The 20,137-nt window shown below is 32.6% G+C and overlaps 1 protein-coding gene across 1 annotated transcript in view; it reads left to right on the top strand.

The window, feature by feature from the left end:
• The window catches only part of PREX2 (phosphatidylinositol-3,4,5-trisphosphate dependent Rac exchange factor 2), a 401,699-nt gene that overhangs the window by 125,234 nt on the left and 256,328 nt on the right, over positions 1 to 20,137 (top strand). The gene's annotated exons all lie outside the window — the stretch shown is intronic.

Here is a 20,137-nt window from a genome sequence, read left to right as displayed (position 1 = left end):
AGGAAACTTGTTGGTTATTTAGTTCATTCCTTAATTTTACTGTTGAAGAAATGATTATTGAGAGACGTTAAACTCCTTGCCCAAAGTTTCTTGGAGTGGAATCACAGGGGCAGCATTTGAACCCAAGTCTTTTCATTTCATATCCACCATGCTTTCAACTATATATTATTCCTCTTCTTTTGGCCATCTATACTCTTTTGAACACTTTTTCTGAGGGAATATGATTTATCTTGATTATCTGGGCTTTTCTGCTGCAAGTACTGGTAGTGGTTTCATGTTTTAGCATTGGATAGACCATGCTAATTAAAATAATTGTGTGTTTCACAGTTGATTCTTAAGGATAATTCCTTTCCTCATAAGATCTTTTCCTGTTGGGATGATAAAACTGAGATGTTTGCCTTTGCAACATTATTATGATTTGAAAATTGTAATAAAATTTTAATTTGTTTCAAATTGCAAAATTTATCAGTCTATCAAGACGTTTACTAAAACAACAAAAACTCCAGCATTTTGAATACTTTAATGAACTAAAATCTTTTTTTTTAATTTTATTTATTTTGAGTTTTACAATTTTTCCCCTAATCTTACTTCCCTCCTCCACCCCCCCCCCCCGCAGAAGGCAGTTTTCCACTCTTTACATTGATGAACTAAAAATCTTTTTGCTTTTTCTTTTTCCCATATGACAAAAGTTCTGTCCTTTAAATAACCCATATCTTCCAAATTTTATCTCTCCTACAAACATGTGCATTTCCTAAAAAGAAAGGAGAATAATGTGCTTTCTGTGATATATAATGATGTCTTAAGGGCAGACAATATGGAGAGAAGAATGAATAATAGCTTCTACTTTGGCTTTAAAAGATGGCTAGAAAATTAACATGACATTGTCTCATTTGATTCTCAAAAATATTCATTGAAATACATGACTAAAGCATCATTGGCCTCATTTTATAGAAAAGGATTTTGAAATTCAGAGAAGTTAGGAGTGAACTGGTTAGTCACACAGCTAGTAAATTACAGAATTTGAAAATGGCTTAGGTCTTCTCACTCAAATACTCAAAATGTCATTCTCTGACATTTTACCATATAACCCATAAATTTTAAAGGTAACTTAAAACTTATGATAAAGGATTCAAGGTTGCCATTCTCTATTTGATCCTTTGAACACTGGAAAATTCAAAATGGAATGATTTTTTTAGTGTGATTTTGGATCTAAAGTTACAAGGAACTTCAGAACCTTAGGTATTAAATGAGGAGATTGCACTGGATAGCTCTTGTCCCTTCAAGCTCAAGATCTATGATCATAATAAGCCTCTTCTTTCATTTTCTCCAATTTTATAATTTTATTTTGTATTTGCTTAACTTAATCTTCTTCAATATGGAGTTCACATGTGATGCAAGAGGTCCTACTTATCCACTTTCAATATGCCTCAATAGAAAGGACACTTTAAAATTAGAAGTTGGTGGCAGTGCAGGATTTAAACACAAGTCTTCTGATTCTAAATTTGATGCTCTTTCTGATTTACAATGATTACCTCTTCTTATCTGTCTCCCTATATCATTTTAAATTTGTGATCATTCAAGGAAATATTTCAGAAAATAAAATGTTTGTAGTGACTCCTTTGAGTTCAAAAACATCTTTGAATTTGCTACTGGCCTTGTCTAATGTTATTATCAGAGTTGTTAAGGGGAAATATACGTTATTGTTTTTTAACATGGTTATAGACTTTTATTCTCTTTTTTCTTTTTTGAATTCTTCCCAGATCATCATAATAAAAACTGATATTCATGAAATACTTTATATATGTATCATCTGTTTGTTACAATATCTTTGTCAAATAGATGATGCAGATATTATTATCCTCATTTTATTTTCTAGGAAAGATCAGACATTTTAAAAAGCCATACTAATGATTTCACCACCAATAGTACTAGAAGGAATATTCAAACCCAGCTCTCTCCTTATTCTAGGTTCGGCATTCTTTACTATACAGTGAGCCTGGTCCTCCTGACCATTATAGTATCTTTCATATTTATATTACATATTATCAATGGTCAATTGATCAACAAACATTTAAGTGCTTTCTGTGTCTTAAACATTGTATTCGTATTCATGTTAGGTACTGGGCAGGGGAATGAAATATTCCTTGCTCTTTTACATTTTTGTTAGGCGATATTCTATCTTCACATTTTTACATTGTATTGTTGTTTGGAGGGTGGTGGTGATCTGGGATACTAGTTCAAGATCATTCTTACTCTTTTAGGTTTCCATTACCTTACTACTTTTATATATATTAGGCACTTAATAAATGTATAATCTATTCATCTGTCTATAGGAGGTATCATTTAAAGCAATCTTTTTGAAACTAGGGATTCTAAAAGGGAAAAGAGGAACAGATATAGGGGATAGCCTGTTCAAAGACAATGAGATAGGAGTTAAAATTTCATGGGAAAGGAACAATAAGAAAGATAGTTTGGAAGTAACATAGACTATAAAAAGAGTAGTAATGTGTGACAGACTGAAACTATAAACTGGAGCAAGAGCCAGAGGTGCCTGTATTTGATCCCCAAGTTACTGGAGAGCCCTGGAGTTTCTTGAGTATAGGAATGAATTGACCAGATCTGTACAACTCCGTGAGGCAGTTATTGTGATTATTAAAGTAAGGAGAGACAACTAGATGATGCAGTCTGGATTCAATAAGATCTGCATTCAAATTCAGCCTCAGACAATTGATACCTTTGTGATCTTGGTCAATACTTAAAAATCTGTTTGATTCACTTTCCTCCACTGAAAAATGAGAATAATAACAGTAGCCACCTCCCAGGACTGGTGCTAGGGTCAAAGGTGGTAATATTTGTATAGTGGCTAACATAGTACCTGGCCCAGAGTGGATACTGTTCTCTTCCTTTTCAACCTAAGAAATACTTTTACTATGTTGTGAGCAACAGATGCACTAATTATGTACATTGAACTACAACTGTTAAATGTACTTGTGGTTATTCAATGTAAAAATACCTAGAAGAATATATCAAGAACATTGAATGGTGTCATTTTCCTCATCTTTAAAATAGGGTTACCAGTATCCCTGTTGTAATTTCCTACAAATGCAACTTGATGGTACAGTGGATAGAGTGCTGGACCTGGAGAGAAGAAGAACTGAGTTCAAATTTGGCCTCAGACATTTACTAACTGTGTGACTCTGGGCTAGTCACTTAACCTCTGTTGCTCAAATTCACTAGGAGGAAATGGCAAACTACTCCTGTGTCTTTGCCAAGAAAGCCTCATTCACAGGGTCATGAAGAGTCAAGCATGAATGAATGACTAAAGAACAACTACTACAGCTTGTCATAAGAACTAAGCGAGATTTTACACACAAACACACAGATATATACATATATCTATAGACACTTATGAATATTTAAATAATTTATAAGCACACTAATGTAAGTATTATATATACTTTAAATGCTATAAAGATGTGTTATTTTATTTTTTGTTATTATTGTCATTATTATCTATGGAGGAGTAGGGGGGACTATGGACTTTTAGAAACATCCTTCAGAAGGAGAATGAATTATACTCAGGAAGGTGTACCCATTTCAGTAATATCATGAATCTATTAAAGTTTTAAAATGTAATTATAAAGGTTAGTTATATCTATCTTAAGAGAAGTTTTACTTTAAATATTTCCTTGTTTGGGGTCTTTCTCTGTCCATTTTCTTCTCTAGAAATCTTAATACCTGTTGGTTGCTTAGAGTGTCTCATACCTCCTCCATGTTCTCTAGCTTGCTTCCACCTTTAATTTAAATCAGAACTATAATCCCCCTATCTGAATCTGGAATATAAACAAATAAAAATATAATCAAAATATTATTTTAAAAAAGAATGCTATTCCTAGTACAATCTGTGCATGCTTTCCTAATCCAGGTATTTGGAAGTAAAGTAAGCCAAGCCAGGAGTATCCAAAGAAAAAGCAATATGTTTTCCCTTTGAGGTTTTGTGTTTGTTTGGACCCTATCCTGATGTATATTTTCAGTAGACTCTAGCAATACTAGGGATGACATGGACTTTGCACAAACATTTCTGAATTCAAATACCACAGTGGTCACGCAATGGTTATAGATTACATATGCTTGGGATTGACAAACTGTGCTACAACTCTTAAACTCTGCAAATCTCTTTTAAACATTCTACTATGTTTACCTTGTCTTTTCTGCTTTCTTTTTAATATTAACTATTACAAATATTGTAAACACAAGTAATGTGATTTCTTCTCTACAATATTAAATAGTGGCTAATCTTTTTATTCAGTAAATTGCCATACAAATATTCTCCTATTATCTTAAAACATCTAAATAGTTAGACGTTTCTGGAATATGTATTTAGCCTTGTTTGTTCCTGGGAATGATTGGAATACATTTAAAGAGACTCTTATATTCACTGGACATGAGAGTACCTGGCCCTACAATAAACCTATCTCTAAAGTATTATTATAAGAAATAGAGATAAAGACAATTATGATGGATTTGGTTGCTTATTTAGCTTTTATATGTTTCTCATCATTGGAAAATTTGAGTCAATTGCTCTGCTTACCTATAGTTTCTTTTTATGGCATGACATTATTGCCCATTATTTTTGAAAAGTCCTTAATTTTTTAAAATTTATTTTTAGGTTTAATTTTTCAGGATTTAACTTTGGTCATGCATCTCTATCTGCTTAGCTTTCCAAGATCTAGTCTACTATTTTTTCATTCTTTTCATGGATCTCATTCTTTTCACTTTTATTCATCAATGAGCAGCAATAACAAAAAGCTCCAGTTATCTTGGTCTCTTTTAAAAGAATTTCCTTCATAATTGAAAGCCTTTTTTTTCACCTGGAATGCTTTCATTATCTGTTGTTTAGTATTGAAGTTAGACTATTTAGCCATTTAATGATTTGGAATTTTATTTATTTTATTAAATGTTTTCAATTTCATGTACATTTTTAAACATTCATTAAAAATTTTTGAGTTCCATATTCCCTCCCTTCCTTCCCTGCAACCCTTTTCTGTAAATAAGCTGATATTGATTTAAAATGTGAAGATAGATAAAACGTATTTCTGTGTTATGTTGCAAAAGAAAATACAAAAAGGTATTAAAGGTTTAAAAGTATGCTTTTATCTGTATTCAAAGTTTATCAGTTCTCTCTGGTATTGGATAACATTTTTCATCATGAGCCCTTTGGAATTGTTTTTGTCATCTTTATTAGAGTGACTAAATATCTCACAGTTGATCATTATACAATATTGCTCTTATCATGTACAATTTTCACCTGGTTCTGCTCACTTCACTTTGCATCATTTCACAAAGGAATCCTAGCTTTTTATGAAACCATTATGCTCATCATTTCTTATAGCATAGTAGTGCTGATAGTCATTTGCAATCACATAGAACAATTTGTTAAGCATTCCTTAATTGTTGAGCCATCCCCATGATTTCCAATTCTTTGCCATCAGATTAAAAAGTATCTACTTTGGTACAAATAGGATCTTTTCCCATTTATTTGATTCCTTTGGGTTAATGACCTAGTAAGTGATATTACTGGGTCAATGCATATGCAAAGTTTCATAGTTTTTGATCATAGTTCTAATTGTTCTTCAAATTTGTTGGTCTAGTTCATTATACCACCCATTAGTGTCTCAATTTTTCCACATACCCTCCAAGATTTTTTTTTATCATGTTAATCAGTTTGATAGATTGGATGGAACTTCAGTTGTTTTAACTTGCATTTCTCTAATTGTAGTGATTTTTTATGTTATTTTTTCATTATTTCATGTGATAATTTTGATTTATCTTAGTCTGAAAACTGCCTGTTCATTTCTAGTGATCATTTATCAACTGGAAAGTAACTCATATTTGGGGGGTTAATTTGACTCATTTCTCTAAATGAGAGAAGAGGAATTTATTAGAGAAATTTTGAATAAAGTTTGTTTTTCCTGTTTTCCTTCTACTATTATATTAGATTTGTTTGTGCTAAAACCTTTTAATTTCATGAAATCAGAATGTTCTATTTTACTTCCTGTGATCCTCTCATCTCTTTGTTGGTCATAATTATTTCCTTATTTATAAATCTGACAGATGCATTTTTCTATGCTCCCCAAATTTACTTATGATATCAAACTTAGGTTTAAATCATTTTTTCAATTTTAACCTTATCTTAGTAAGTGGTAAGGGACGTTAGTCTATACCTAGTTTCTTCCAAATTGTCTTCCAGCTTTCCCAAGAATTTTTGTCAAATCTTGAGATGTCACCTTCAAAACTCGAATCTTTAGATGTATCACACCCTAAATTAAAATGGTTGTTTACTACTGTGCAACTGATCTATTTAACTCTAACTCTCTATTTCTTAGCCAGTACAAGATTGTTTTGTTGATGATCATTTTACAATATTTTTGAAACCTTGTGCTACTAGCTGCCTAAGTTTTAATTTGTCAAAGGTTTTTTCTGCATCTTTTGATGTAATTATATGATTTTTCTTTTTATTCTTATGCTCTAATAGATTTTCTAATATTGAGACAACTCTGCATTCCTGGTAAAAAATACCAGCTGATCATAGTGCTTGATCTTGGTGACATATTGCTGTTATCTCCTTGCTATTATTTTATTTATTCATTTTTTGCATAGGTATTCATTAAGGAAATTGATTTATAGATTTCTTTCTCTATTTTTGTCTTCCTGGTTTAGGTACCATATATGTATCAAAAATTTGTCAGGACTCCTTTTCAAATAGTTTTGTGATGAATTGTTTCTTAAATGTTTGATACAATTCACTTGTAAATCCTTCTGGTTCTGGGTATTTTTTCTTAGGGGACTCATTTATGGGTTTATCCATTTTTTCTAAGATATTATTAGTTAATGTTACATTTCCTTTTCTATTTATTCAAATTTTGCATATATTTATTAATTTCACTTAGATTATGAATTGTGCTATAAAATTGGGCAGATATTTCCTTATGATCATTATAATTCAACATTTGTGGTAAATTTACCATTTTCATATTTGATACTAGTAATTTGGTTATTATCTTCTTTTTTTAAAGAAAATTAATGGTTTATTTATTGTATTGACTTTAAAAAATAAAACCAGCTTCTAGTGGTATTTAACTGGAGTTTTTATTTTATTTTTTCTAGTTTTTTTACTTGTATACCCTATTCACTGATCTACACTTTCTCTCTTTTATTGATTTATACATTTATAAATATAAATTTCCCCTAGGTACTGCTTTGACTACATGCCACACATTTTCATGTTGTCTCATTGTTGACCTCATAAATGACATTATTTCTATGATTACTTCTTTGATCTACTTCACTTACTCATTCTTTAAGAGTAGATTATTTACTTTCAAATTAATTTTAATTGTTACTTTATTTAATATAGTTTTCATTGCATTTTGGAAGAAAAGGATTCATTTAGTATTTCTGCTTTTCTGAATTGGTTTTTATATGAGGTTTTTATATCCTATTGCATAGTAAATTTTTGTGAAAGTTTCTTTTACAGCTGAGGAAAAAAGTGTACTTTTTATTCTCATTCAGTTTTCTCCAGAGGTCTATTATATTTAACTTTTCTAAAATTTTGTTCATCTCCTTGACGTCTTTATCATGTAGTTTATGGTAATATGTGTATGTGTGTGTGTGTGTGTGTGTGTGTGTGTGTGTGTGTGTGTGTGTGTCTGTGTGTGTAACTTTGAGAGGGGGAAGGTGAGTTCCCCCACTTGAATAGTTTTACTGTTTATTTCCTCCTGTATTTCATTCAACTTTTCCTTTAAGAATATGGATGCTATGCCATTGGTGCATTTATGCTTAGTATTGGTATTTCCTCACTGTATGTGGTGCCTTTTAATAAGATATATTTCCCTTGCTTATCCTTTTTCTTTATGTTTTATTCTGATTTATATTATTTTTGCTTTTGTTTGAGATCATGTTTGCTATCCCTGTTTTTTTATGATGGCTGATGCATAATAGATTCTGCTCTAGACTTTTAACTCTGTATGTGTTTCTGCTTCAAGTTTATTTCTTGTAAAGAATATATTGTTGGATTCTGGTTTTTACTATCTCTTGCACTCAATTATATTTTATAGGTTAGCTCATCCCAATCACATTCATGGTTAATAAATGCTCATTTCCCTCCATCCAATTTTCTTCTTTTTATCATTGTCTCTTATTTTTTTATTTTGTCCCTTCTCTAAAGTCTGTTTGCCTTTTTTAAAAATCTGTTCTCCTTGTTATTACCTCCTTTCTGTTATCTCCTTCCCCTCCTACTTCACAGATGTGTAAGGTAGATTTCTACTACCAGTTAAATATGATTATATACTTAAGTATATAAAAGTTCTTCTTTGTGAGCTTCTTTTATATGAGCTAATTTTTCCCATTCTCTCCCTCCCTTCCCCCTTCATTCAGGTCATTCCTCTTTCTCATCTCTCCATGTTTTTATGTCATCTCAAAATTAACTCATTCCCTCACCCTCAGCCTCTTTCTATATAATATAATATAATATATATATATATAAATTTGCTAACTATCCTAATAATGATAATACTTTTAGAAGATACTTAAAAATACTTCCCATGTAGAAATGTAAATAATTTTCTTTTCAGCTCCAGCTGTATCATCAGGCATGATTGAAAGTCTTTTATTTAAATGAATATCCATTTTTTTCCTTTGAGGGAAGGTAAGTTACTTTTAGATGCACCACCTAGCTAGCCCCTGTATTTCTAAATTTTTAAAACATTTGCACAAAAGTCAAGTATTATTTGCTGCAGTGATGTAAGCTTTTAAAAATATCCATTTTGATGGAAAATACATGTAAAATTCATGTGTTCTTTTGTATTTATCTCTTTCCCTTTTTTTCTTTTACATTTTCTCCAGCTCTCTAATTTCCTAGTTACAAATCTATCATTCGTTTTTTTCAGCACTTCTAATACTTTAGGAAAATTGCTCACCCTCATTGATCCTCAGTTTTATTTATTTGCAAAATGAAGGGAATGGAATAGTTGGTCTTTGAGATCTTTTGTGGTTTGGCTTTATGATCCCTTTAGTTTCATTTATTGAATTTTAAAAAAATTATAGCTGTCTTATTTCTAACAAGTCTCTTCTGCATTCCATCTCTTAAAGAACCATACCACATAGCAGAGAATTTAAAAACAAAGAGAAAACAAGCCAAGAAAAAATTAGTCAGCACTTCAATTACATCTGAGAATATACGCAGTGCTTCACATCATGTCTCTGAAGAACAGAATTTCATTCTCTTAGGTCTTACTTGGGGCTCAGCATATTGATTATAATTATTTGATATTAACTTTTGATTATATTGATGATGTCTATTTAAATTCTTAAAGTCCTTGTACTGTTTCTCATGGTGCCCTTTGTATAATTTTATGGATGTCTTTGTATTAATTTTTTTCTTATGGCCCTGTAATATCCTATAATATAATTGCTTACTCATCTTCCAATCAGTGGGTGTCTACTTTGTTTGCAGTTCTCAGCAAATTTACAAAAGCAAGTTAATTTTTTTTTGTATATGTGATATTTTTCTTGGTCCTTAAACTTCCTTGGGCCACATGCTTAGTTAGCAGTGGATTCCCAGGATCTAGGGAAATGGATATTTAAATTACTTTTTAGTAATTCAAATCACTTTCCAGTGTAGTAAGACCCTTCAGAGCTCCAACAGGAGTTTATTAGTGTGTTTGTCTTTCTGGAGCCTCTCCAACATTTACTATTTATGTCTTTTTAATTCCTTGATGAATATTTTTTCTTCACATGAATGTCTTTTCTTATGACTCTTTTTTAGCTTTAGCAAGACTGTATGTATCTCATTTCATTTGAGTTGAGCTACTAGTTCAGCCTAAAACAGGCCACATCTATTTTATCTGGTATAAATCCAACTCAATCATAACTGGTTTTCAAAAATATTGTAGTTCTTATCTCTTTTTTTTTTGGTCAGAATTTTAGTTAAAGATTTTATTACCCTGGAGAGAGCCTTTGTCATGCTTTAAATTGTTTTCTCTTTTGCTAATCTTACTTTTTTCTTTGAGAGTTATGACTTCCATCCTAGCATCTATTAAATGCCTCATTTATCTTTTCATCCACTCTACTGTTTCTTACAGTTGTTACATTATCCCTAGGGAATCTACATAATTTATTGTCTTGTTTTCTGTTTAAATTTGGGGTTTTTGGTTTACTTTGCTTTTAACTATAATTCTTATTCACTGTTTTTTTTTCAAATCTGTGAGCACTTTTCTGTCTGTATAAGAGGTTGATTTGTTTGATAACTATATATATATAATCCAAGACATATCGGTATATATATATATATATATATACCGATATGTCTTGGATTTTTTTAGATCTTTTAGCCTTTTCCATTCTATGTTCAGGAACTTGGAGGCCAGATCTAGATAGGAAGCTATGTGGCATAGTGGATAGGGGGCTGGGTAGGATGTCAGAAAGATCTGATGGTGGTCCATATCCTTTTGCAAATGCTTGCCAGCTATGCATCTTTTGGAAAGTATCCTAACATTTTTCAACTTCAGATTCTTCACTATAAAAGGGATTTAATAATAGCTCCTACCTCCTAGAACTTTTACAAACATCACATGTAAAAGGCATCTCATATGAAGACTGTGATACTTGGAAGAGACTTTAGTGGTCAATAGATCTTATCCTTCGGTTTTCACACAAGAAGGAACTAAAACCTAGAGAGATGAGCTGATTTGTTTAAAGTCCAACACAGATATTTGTACATAGAACCAAGATACCCACTGAATTGCTTAACTAAAAATTCTGTGCTATTTCCTTTGTACAATAATGCATTGATGTATCTAATTGGAGTTTTTGTTGTGGTAAATTGTTTTCATTTCTTCTTATGAACTAAGCTTAGGCCACCTAGCTAAAACCTCTCATACCTTCTGTTTGATGACCTCACCTGGAGCTCCTCTTATCCCTACTACTTTCTCTGGATTCCCTTCATATTGCAATGCCCCATCTACTCTGACTTGAATTATAACTCTGTCCAACATAGTGCCAGGATTATAGCTTATGTATTTAATTTTTGTTACTTATAAAAATACATTGCCAGTTATACAACTTAGTTTAGAATTTCAATAGAATCCCATTTAAGGCCTTTAAAGACAATGATTAGATAGTGATTCAAGATGGACTTGTCTTAACTGCTGACCTATCAGACCCATATCTATATATCATTCTATCTATCTATCTATCATCTATCTATCTATCTATCTATCTATCTATCTATCTATCTATCTATGTGTGTAATGCATATTCCTATTATATATACATACATATATTAGATACAATTAGATATAGTTTAGTTATAATATATGCTATATTATATACATATGAATATTGTAAATAAATGTATTTAGAGATAAATATAGATATAGATATGGGTCTGAGAGGTCAATAGATAAATCCATCTTAAATACACATACAAATGTTTTCTCCTTTCTGATCATATAGATCCTCAGTAATACATTTTATGTCAATTTTCTAGTATAAATCACTATTGACAATATGCCTCAACTTACTTATTCCCACTTTATATCATTGAATTTGATTGGCTATGGTGTTCTATAAATTATTATCAGATGGTATCACAGGAAAATATTGATGTTTTAAAGATGAGGTTTTTTTTGATAAAAGAGGAAGTTGGGAGAACTGAAAGCACAGTAGAGTCTGACCTCTAATTTTATTAGTTCTATACCCAGCTTATTGTCTATCTTACAATGTAGGATCTATGCATGGATGGAATGATAGAGCATTTCCATGCTGACTTTGGGCCAGGCAACTTGTTCAGCAAATACAACCAAGGAAGACAATTATATACCTCAAGGAAATAAAGGGGACCCAGAAAGTGGGAAAGAGAAAAAGTCTGCTTTGAAATAAGTTGGAGCTGTCCTTTGTGAACTGAGGTGGAGATCTCACTCTGAGAAAGATAAGACTTGGGCTCAGGAAGTACAACCTGGGTTGTTTCAATGGTGTCATTACAGACTCCTGTTCTAGGAGCTTTGGATACAGACAGGACTAGAGTGAGTAAGATTTTTTTGATTTTTTTATATAAATATTTTATTTGTTTTTCAGTTATATATAACAGTAGTTTCCACTTATCTTTTTTGTAAGGTTTTGGATTTTACAATTTTCCCCCATCCTCCCATCCATCCCCACACTCCCTCATAGAAGGCAGTCTGATAATTCTTACATTGTTTCCATGCTATATATTGATCAAAATTGAATGTGTTGAGAGAACAGTCATATCCTTGAGGAAAAATATAATATTAGAGATAGCAAAATTATATAGTACATAAGATAACTTTTTTTTTAATTGAAGGTAATAATCTTTGATCTTTGTATAAGCTTCACAATTCTTTCTCTGGATAGAGATGGCATTCTTGATCACAGAGACCCTAAAAATTGTCCCTGATTATTGCATTGATGTAATGAGCAGATCCATTAAGGTTGATCATCACCCCATGTTGCTGTTAGGGTGTACAATGTCCTTGTGGTTCTGCTCATCTCACTCAACAGCAGTTCATGCAAGTTGTTCCAGGCTTCTCTTTCTTTGCTACCACAAAGAGAGCTTCTATGAATATTTTTGTACAAGTTTTATTTACCCTTTTTTATGATCTCTTCAAGGTATAGACCCAGTAGTGATATTGCTGAATCAAAGGTTATGCATATTTTTATTGCCCTTTGGGTATAATTCCAAATGGTTCTCCAGAAAGGTCAGATGAGTTCATAGCTCCACCAACAATGCATTACTGTCCAAGACTTCCTACCTCCCTTCCAACATTGATCATTATCCTCTCTGGTCATATTGGTCAGGCTGAGACGTCTGAGGTGGCACCTCAGAGATGCTTTAATTTGTATTTCACTAATCAGTAATGATTTAGAGCAATTTTTTTATATGACTATGGATAGCTTTAATTTCTTTAACTGTAAATTGCCTTTGCATATCTTTTGACCATTTGTCAGTTGGGGAATGGCTTGTTTGTTGTTTTTTTTTTTATAAATTTGACTTAGTTCTCTTTACATTTTAGAAATTAGTCCTATGTCAGAAACGCTACTTGTAAAAATTGTTCCCACTTTACTACATTTCTTTTGATCCTGGTTACACTGGTTTTGGTTGTGCAAAAGTTTGTTGTATCTAGATTGTTTTTAATGATGTTCTCCATCTCTTCCTTGGTCATAAACTGTTTCTCTTTCCATAGATCTGACAGGTAAACTATTCTTTGATCTCCTAGTTTGCTTATGATATTGTTTTTATGTCTAAATCCTGTACCTATTTTGTTATTATCTTAGTGTAGGGTGTGAGATGTTGTTTTAATCCACTTTTCTGCTATACTATTTTCCAAGAGCGTTCTTACCCTAGAAGCTGGACTCTTTGGGTTTATCAAATAGCAGGTTACTATAATCATTTCTTGCTCTCTTTTGCAACTAGTCTATTCCACTGATCTACAATATTAGTTCTTAGACAGTACCAGACAATTTTGATAACTGATACTTCATAATATAATATTAAATCTGGTAAGGCTAAGCCTCCTTCTTTTGCACATTTTTTGATTAAATTCCTGTATACTCTTGTCATTTTGTTTCTCCATATGAATTTAGTTACATTTTGTTCCTAGCTCATTAAAGTAATTTTTTGGAACTTTGATTGGTAAGGCACTAAATAAGTATATTGATTGGCCTATCAATGGGCAGTTGATATTTGACCAATTATTTAAATGTGATTTTATTTGTGTGAAAAGTGTTTTAAAGTTGTTTTCAAAGAGTTTCTTAGTCTGCCTTGGTAGGTAAACTCCCAGTATTTTATTTTGTTTGAAGTTACTTTAAACGAGATTTCTCTTTCTAACTCTTGCTGCTGTAGCTTGCTAGTAATATTTAGAAATGTTGAGGATTTATGTGGGTTCATTTTATATCCTGTGACTTTGCTAAATTTACTAATTGCTGCTAGTAATTTTTTAGGATCGTCTAGGTATACCATCATGTTGTCATCAAAGAGTCAGTTTTGTTTCTTTCTTTCCAATTCTAATTCCTTCAATTTCTTTTTCTTCCCTTATTGGTGAAGATAACATCTCTAATACAATATTGAATAGTAGGGGCGGCTAGGTGGCGTAGTGGATAAAGCACCGGCCCTGGAGTCAGGAGTACCTGGGTTCAAATCCGGTCTCAGACACTTAATAATTACCTAGCTGTGTGGCCTTGGGCAAGCCACTTAACCCCGTTTGCCTTGCAAAAAAAATATTGAATAGTAGTTCTGATAATGGGCATCTTTGTTTCACCTATGATCTTTTTTGGGAAGGTCTCTAGCCTATCCCTGCTGCATATAATTGCTTGTTGATAGTTTCAGATAGATACTGCTCATGATTCTAAGGAGCATTCCGTGTATTCCTATTCTCTGTAGTGCTTTTAGAAGGAATAGGTGCTGTATTTTGTCAAAAGGTTTTTCAGCATCTATTGAGATAATCATATGATTGCTGCTAGGTTTGTTATTGATAAATTAATTATACTAACAGTTTTCCTTATATTGAACCAACCCTGCATTCCTGGGGTGAATCCTACTTGGTCATAATGTATTATTCTATTGTTAACTTGTAATCATTTTGCTAAGATTTTATTTAAGATTTTTGCATCTATATTCATTAGGGAGATAGGTCTATAATTTTCTTTCTCTGTTTTAAGTCTTACTGGTTTAGGTATCAGCAGTATAATGGTGTCATAGAAAGTGTTAGGAAGAGTTCCATTTTCACCTATTTTTCAAAAGAGTTTATATAGAATTTGAAATAATTGTTCCTTAAATATTTGATAGAATTCACTTGTGAATCCTTCTGACCCTTGATATTTTTTTCTTGGGGAGTTAAATGATGGCTTATTCAATTTCTTTTTTCTGAGATAGGTTTATTTAGGTATTTAATTTCCTCTTTATTTAACCTGGGCAACTTATATTTTGTAAATATTCCTACAATTCACTTAGATTATCAAATTCATTGGCATATGGTTGGACAAGATAATCCTGAATTATTACTTTAATTTCCTTCTCATTGGTGCTGAGTTCACCATTTTCATTTATGATACTAGTCATTTGTTTTTCTTCATTCTTTTTTTAAATCAAATTAACCAAAGTTTTATCCATTTTCTTTTTTTTCATAAATCAACTCTTGGTTTTATTTGTTATTTCCATAGTTTCCTTGCTTTTGATTTTATTAATTTTTTCTTTAATTTTTAGAACTTCTAATATGGTATTTAATTGGAGGCTTTTAATTTTCTTTCTCTAATTTTTTTTTTGTTTCATGCTTAGTTCATACACTTCCTCTTTTTCTATTTTATTCCTGTAAGCATTTAAATATATATAATATATCCCCTATCAACTGCCTTGGCTGTATTCCATAAGTTTTGATATGCTGTTGTTCTTGTCATTATCTAGGTTGAAATAATTAATTCTATCTATGATTTGTTGTTTGTTCAACACATTTCTTTAAGATGAGGTTATTCAGTTTCGAATTAGTTTTAGGTCTGTCTCTTCATGGCTCATTATTGCATGTGATTTTTTATTGCATTATGATCTGAGAAGGAAGTATTCACTAATTCTGCCTTCCTGCATTTGATTATAAGGTTTTTATGCCCCAGTACATGGTCAATTTTTGTATAAGTGCCATGTATGGCAGAAAAAAATGTATATTCCTTTCTATCTCCATTCGATTTTCTCCAAAGATCTATCATGTCTAGGTTTACTAACATTCTATTTACCTCCTTAATTTCCTTCTTGTTTTTTTATGTTTTTATTCATCTAAATCTGAGAGAGGGAGGTTGAGGTCTCCCACTAGTAGAGGTTTGATGTCTATGTCTTCTTGTAACTCATTCAGCTTCTCCTCTAAGAATTTGTATGATATACCACTTGGTGTCTACATATTCAGTATTGAAATTGCTGGTACCATTTAGGAGGATATAGTTTCCTTCCTTAACTCTTTTAATGAGATCTCTTTTGCAGTTGCTTTGTCTGAGATAAGGATTGCTACTCCTCCTTTTTTTCACTTTAGCTGAAGCAAAATATCCTGTTCCAACCTTTTACCTTTATTCTCTCTCTGCTTCAAATGAGTTTCTTGTAAGCAGCATATTGTAGGATTCTGGTTTTCAATCCACTCTGCTATTCACTTATGTTTTAAAGGAGAGCTCATCCCATTCACATTCAAAGTTATAATTACTAACTCTTTTTTGCCCTCCATGCTATCTTCCCTCTGTTTGTATTTTCCTCTTTTTTCAGCTTATCCATATTTCTCAATACTTTGCTTCTGAATATCACCTCCTTCAGTGTGTTTGACCCCTTATATGCAACTCCCCTCCCTTTTCTTTCCCCCTTTCCCTTTTCCCCTTCTTCCTCCTCTTCCTACCATTAGTTCCTCTTTTCCTGCCCACTCCTTCTTTCCCCTTTTTAATACTTGAGAGGTAATATAAGTTTCTTAATTTAACTGAGTGTGTGTGTATGTTAATCTTTTTTTGAGATAAATCTGATGAAAGTAAAATTCAGGTGGTCACACCTCCTCCCTTCTTCCTCTATATTGCAATGGGACCTTTGTACCTCTTTATATAATGTGATTTACCCCCATTCAATCCCCTTCATCCTCCTGTCTCTTTATTGCCCCCCCCCACTTTAAGGAGATAATTTTTAATGCATTATATCAGAATCACAGACAAGTCATGAGTGTCCATTACTTCTGGCTAAGTGTATGCTCTCTAATAGAGTTACAATTAAAAAATTTGAGAATCTTTCTCTCAGGTGGGGATATGACTGGTTTCATCTTATTGAATAGCAGTATTTTTATTCTTTACCCTTTATTATCCTTTTCATGTGTCTCTTGAATCGCATGTTTGAAGTCTGAATTTTCTGTTTAGCTCTTGTCTTTTTATCAGAAAAAGTTGGAAGTCTCCTATTTTGTTAAATGTCCATCTTTTCCTCTGGAAGAGAAGACTCAGTTTTGCCAGATATTGAATTCTTGGCTGCATTCCAAACTCCTTTGCCCTTTGAAATATTGTATTCCAGACCCTTCAATCCCTTAATGTTGATGCAGTCAGGTCCTGTGTAATCCTTACTATAGCTCTTTAGTATCTAAATCATTTCTTTCTGGCTGCTTGCAGTATTTCCTCTTCTATCTGATAGTACTGGAATTTTGCCACAATATTCCTTGGTGTTTTTATTTTGGGATCAATTTCAGGAGGGGATCAGTGTATTCTTTTAGTAACTATTTTGCCCTCTGTTTCCATGATATCAGGGACTTGGGGAGAGATAGACTTGTGGCAAACATATCAGCCAGAAACCATTTATAGCAGTCCAAGTACGGTGTGATGGATCTGCAACAAACTGGTAGAAGTGACAGAGGAAAGAAGGAGAGGTATGGAAGAATGTTGAAGTAAAATTATATATATGGATTCAATTTTGAATATCAATTTAGGATGTCTCCAGGACATCCAGTTCAACATGTCCAATAAGTAGAGAGCTTAGGGCTTGTCAGGTAGATTTGAGAATTGTCAGCATAGAAATGATAATTTAATCTATGGGAGTTGTTGAAATGATCAAGTGAATCAAGTGTAAATGTAAATGGAGAAGAGAAGAAGACCTAGAATAAATACAGATGGAACACTGACTGCAGTCAGGAGAGACTTGGATGGAGATCCAGAATAACAGACTGAGTAGTTTCATCTATGTAGAGGAGAACTAGGATGTAGCAATGTCATGAAATCATAGAGACAAGAGAGTATCAAGGAGAAGAGAATGCTTGCCAGTATCCAGGCTGAAGAGAAGTCAAGAAGGATGAGAACTGAGAAAAGGTTGTAAGATTTGGCAATTAATAGATGATTTGTAATTTTGGAGAAATTTATTTTGAATGATGAAGTCAGAAACCAGAATATAAAGAGTTAAGAAGAGAATGAGTGGAAAGAAAGTATAAAGGTGCCTGCAAAACTGGCATAATAATTCCTTGACTTCCTGAATTTACAAGACTGGACCAGATAATCTCTAGGTAACTTTACAGTTTTGAGAATTGTGGCAGGATATAGAAGTTAAGAACCAAAAAGAAAAAGAAAGAAAATAAATAAATGAATATATTCAGTTTTTCAGTACTGTAGTTTTATGAAATGTATTTTGACACCAAGGTGGTAAAGTACTTATGTGGCAGTGAATCTCTAACCTGATTGGTGACAACTTAGAATGAATGATCTACTTGGAGTGAATTACGATGCTGACCTACTCCAAAAGAAAAATCATAAGTCTTATTCAGCCATCCCTCAATTGAAATCTTCTCAGTTTTCAAGTATTTATCTCCCCCCCCACACACACACACAAAGAGCTGCTGTAAAAATCTTTGTACATATGGATCTTTTAAACATGGATTTTTTCATCTTTCTTTCATAGTGCTTTCTGACTTATATACAAATACTTCCCCCCTCCTCCACACATTCCAAATCTATGTCCTCTCCCTCTCCCCCTAAACTAACCTCCTCAGTATCTGGGAAGGGGAGGGGCATTAGGTTCACAGCTCAGCTCACTTCCTACATTTTATTTGTTTCACCAATTTCCAACTTAAAATCCTCCCCTTCATAGCCCCTAGGCTTGCACATCAGGGCTTTGATTTCTCAAGGCTTCCTAACCAGGTTGGTTGCAAAATTTGGTCTAGAATTCTGGGTTCCAGGATCCCAAAGGCTTAGGCTATCTTTAGTCCCTTCACCTAAGCCTGAAAATAGCAATTGAAACAGATCTAACCCTGCACTCAATACTTGGGACCCTCTTGATCTAGGAGAAGAGAAAGGTAGCCCTTAAGCCCTTCCATTTTACTCCATGTTGTCCACACCCTAGAATCTACAGGAAAGAGAGAATGCCTTGTTTGGGAAGATTTGAAGATTCAGTCATTTCAGGATCCCCACTCTGGAAAGAGTTTGCTCCTCATCCATGTGGTAAGCAAAACAGAATGTCCATCCCTGAGCTAAGACCCTTATCTGTAACTTATCCATATAGGTGTCTTAATTTTAAGTGGTCTAGGCATGAGCCAAATCTCTGTTACATTTTTAGAGTGCATATAAACTCCCCTATAAAATTGGTTTAAGGAACTTTGAAGTTGTAACATTGAGCAGTGGGTACTGACTATACAATTTGGTCTTCAGTTTCTCCTTCCTTCCGCCATACTGCCCCACTTCAATTCTTGTACTCTCTGACCTTTACTTCTTCTTCCTGCTCTATGATCCCACTTTTGAGAGTTCATTATATCTATCTACATGTTTTTTCCTCCCTTCTTCTCTCCCTCCTTCCTCCCTTCCTCCCTCCTTTCTCTTTTGAAGTGATTCCTTCCTTCTTTTTAGGGATTTAGGAAATATGCAGTTTAACAAACTGCAATCTTGAGTTTAATGATTTTTCTTCTGGGTTAGCATGGTCATTCACTCCAAGTTGTGAGCTTTCAGGTTGTAATTCTACCTAATTACAATGACTTCCTAAGAGGGGAAATATATTTAAAAACATAAATCATGACTTTGACAAAAGTGAATTATTTTAAATAACTGGTAGCAGATTCATGAATGCTATATGAGAGAAAGGGTATTACAATATTATCCATATTGGGTGTTTATATATATTTATATATATATATATATATATATAGTGACATATTTGTAATTCATGATTAATGATTCATATATAACTTCCTTTGATTTTTTTTGGTTAATGTTTCAAATTTTAATACTCATAGGGAAGTCTCTGACTGCAGTATGTCATTACAGTTACTTTAAAATACTTTATTGCATTTAATTTTCTTGTAAAATTCTGCAGTAGGACTATTCCAATGTTTAGTCAAATCTTTTCAGAGGTCTTAACCTGGACTGTGTGACCTTTTGTACATGTTAAATTTTGATAACTGCATTTCAAAATAATTTATTTTCTTTGTAATCCTGTGTATTTTATTTAATGCATTATACAGATTCTATCATGTCATGCCTTTTCCCTCACCAATAAACCCACATTCAATAAACTACGATTTACCTTCTGGATTAAATACAAAATGGTCTATTTGGTGAACAAAAGCCCTCTATAACCTTTCTTCCT

The sequence above is a fragment of the Macrotis lagotis genome, chromosome X (genome assembly GCF_037893015.1).
Source record: "Macrotis lagotis isolate mMagLag1 chromosome X, bilby.v1.9.chrom.fasta, whole genome shotgun sequence".
Classification (NCBI taxonomy): Eukaryota; Metazoa; Chordata; class Mammalia; order Peramelemorphia; family Peramelidae; genus Macrotis; species Macrotis lagotis.
This window is presented reverse-complemented; position numbering and strand designations above follow the sequence as displayed.